The 3,105-nt window shown below is 33.9% G+C and overlaps 1 pseudogene; it reads right to left on the reverse strand.

Moving 5' to 3' along the window:
* Positions 1-1,400: 1,400 nt before the first annotated feature.
* Positions 1,401-2,731, reverse strand: LOC149566409 (gibberellic acid methyltransferase 2-like; annotated as a pseudogene).
* Between the last annotated feature and the right edge of the window lie 374 nt (positions 2,732-3,105).

The raw sequence follows: 3,105 nt of genomic DNA on the forward strand, positions 1-3,105 counted from the left end.
CAAAGTACATCTTGACATTGATATTTTAATTTTTTTAAAAATTGAATATGGAAATGTGACATACAAGTCACCAGAATTTTATCCAACACCCTTCATGCACCGTTTTGGCTAATGATATTTATTTCCATACTATTGTTTTTTCATGGCATAGAATCTTTGACTATATGCCCTGATTATTTTAACAAGACTACCTCACACATTTTCTAGAGTGTGAAGCACTCTCCTAACATTTTGTCTTTCCTTATCTACATATATTTACAATTATATTTTTATCTAAATTTTGTTGTTGTTCCTCCCACTCTTTAAAGGGAAATGCAAGTTGATTTTTTTAATGAGTTTTTCTATAGATTGGTTGGACAAACCACTGAACTTTTTTTTTTTTTTTTTTGCCTCTGAGTTTTTCTATCAGTTTCTTGACATTAAAGTAAATATTATTATGCAAATTCAGTTATTATCTCATCATACTTGCATGATGAATACAATGAGAAAAACTCAAGTTTGAGGAGTACAAACAACTCCAAGTATAGAAACTTATCCAAAATAAACATTTTTGCCTCACAGATGAGATTTGTTCTCAATTATTTGACAAAATGCCTCAAGGGAATAGGGCTAGCAGGGCAAGATTTCATAAAGTAAATTTGAAGAATTACTTTAATGTTAGTAGATTTTGAAAGCTCAAATTAGAATGCCTCAACTATTAAATTATAAAATATCTCAGATATATAGGGAAAGGGGTATGATTTCATCAATAAAATTAGAAGGGGCATGATCTCAAAACATACCTGTCATCAAGGAAGGAGCCTGTCATGTGTAGTCAAGCATCAAGGAAGGAGCATGGCATGTGTAGTCAAGTATTCAGGTCCAAGAATTGGCCTCTGATAGGATTGTCCTTGTAGAGGACCATACTCATGTTTCTCATTGTGTATGGGCTAATTAGCTTCTTGCGAATAAATCTATAAAGTATCACGCTAAGGTTGGGGCAATATCCAAGTATAACAGTAGTGGTCTGCACTTATTTCTTCTACTCTATGTCAGACCTCCTCACAAATATCTTGTTGTAGCCATTGAGTGACTACCTTCATTTTTAGGGCATTAACACACTTGTGATCTGGTGTCCTACATTAATAGTAGTTTTTCACATGCCTTTAAATTTTATTCTTGTCTTTGTGCTAAATTTGGTTGTGCTCGGGGTGGCCATTGTAGCAGTACTAACAAAACTCAATATGGTTATTTTCTTTATTGTGTATATGAAATATGGCTTGTGGAAGGGCAACAATTTCTAGAATTTTGTAGTCTCATAACTTGTAACAGGGTAGAAACTTCCATAATTCATATATGATGACATCATCAGGGGTCCAGAGGTACAATTGCATTGTTTTTAATTGTTCATCACTCAAATTTCATCTCTCAATCCCAATGTGGGATTCAACTAAACACCCCAAAAAACTCTTAACTAGATTTTTCCTTCATCTTGCTAAACATAATTGGGTCTTTTATTAAATCCTCAAATTCCTTCTGAGACATGGTTGGCAAACCTTCACATACTTCCACTTTCTCTATCTCGAAAGCCCCACTTTTCTCCACTGTTGCTCTCACCTCAATAGCATTAGGGAAGTACCATGGGAGATTGAATGAGTCCCTCAAGTCCATGTTGATTATGCTCTACATACCAAAAATATCATATTACTCACCATGGCAAACACATTATCATGACATCCATAAATAATTTTCCACTTTTTGTCTCTTTCCATGTCATGGAAGAGAATGTCATCTTTTTTCATGAACATTTTGACTTACATTATATGATCCATCATCAAAATGTTAAAGAAATGTTTTCACTCACACTATATGATCCATCATTAGAGTGTTAAAGCAATTTTCAACTCTACTAAATGATCCATCATCAAAATGTTACCTTAACGAAGAAGAAAATTGTATTGATCACTGATGCAATCAAAATATCATAACATGACTATTAAATGTGTACCTCCATGATAATAAATCATGGAATGTGATTCAAAATATTGATGCAAATAAATCTTACATAAATTAATCCAAAAGCAGTAAACATTGATCATTACAGGTTGTAGAAATCTACTGCCTCTCTTAATATCATAGAATTATGATTTAAAGAAGGTGGAGAAGTAAAATGTATACCTCAACAACCAGGTCATCTCATGAATCTTCAAAGTCTTGACCACAAAATTCACCTCCCATTGAAACCTTTTGAGAAGGGGGACAAGTGTTTGGCCTCCCCATTAGACACAAGAACAACACACCTCCTATTTCCATCTCTTCTGCTCTGCATTTCATGAAAGAAGTGAAATATTGCTGAGACAGTTTTGTGTAAATATCTACAACTTCTTACCTACCTGTATTGATCCACACTCTCTATTATAAGAGGGAGAGTCTTTTTGTAAAACAGTCTCAGGAACTTGCAACAACAATCATAATCAGCAGCCTTTTTTTTAAAGAACGCTAAGAAGTTCAATGATAGATAACATAATGTTAACGGAGAAATACTGATACAATTTTTTTGCATAGCCTAATGAGAAAGAATAAGATTAATAGTGAAATTGAATACAATATAAATTTGTTACAATTTACCCAAGAAGCCATAACTATTGTGGACATTAACATCAACTTCCCATTAATGGAGATCCCAAGTGAATTGCACAAAAATAATAATCAAGAATTGGTTGCTTACCTGTGAAATCCAATGGAGGGCCATGATAGAGAAGCACACATGAATGCTTGAACTTGGAAAGAGGACATTGTAGAAGGATCTAGGTACCCCAGCAAAAAAACATGGTTTGTTAGACATTTCCAATAGATCAAATAGGCCATTGAAACCATTTGATGGAAAATCAGAGAAATCCAATGGAGGGCCATGATAGAGAAGTACACATGAATGATTGAACTTGGAAAGATGACATTATAGAATGATCCGGGTACCCTAGCAACAAAACATGGTTGGTTAGACATTTCCAATAGATCAAATAGGCCATTGAAATCATTTGATGGCAAATTAGAGAAGAAAGCTTGTAATTTAGGCATTGTTGTTCCATTGCATAGATTTGTGAGTGTCCTCACAATAAAAGGGCC

Source organism: Cupressus sempervirens, chromosome 3, assembly GCF_028749045.1.
Source record: "Cupressus sempervirens isolate cs-2001-9-10 chromosome 3, ASM2874904v1, whole genome shotgun sequence".
Classification (NCBI taxonomy): domain Eukaryota; kingdom Viridiplantae; phylum Streptophyta; class Pinopsida; order Cupressales; family Cupressaceae; genus Cupressus; species Cupressus sempervirens.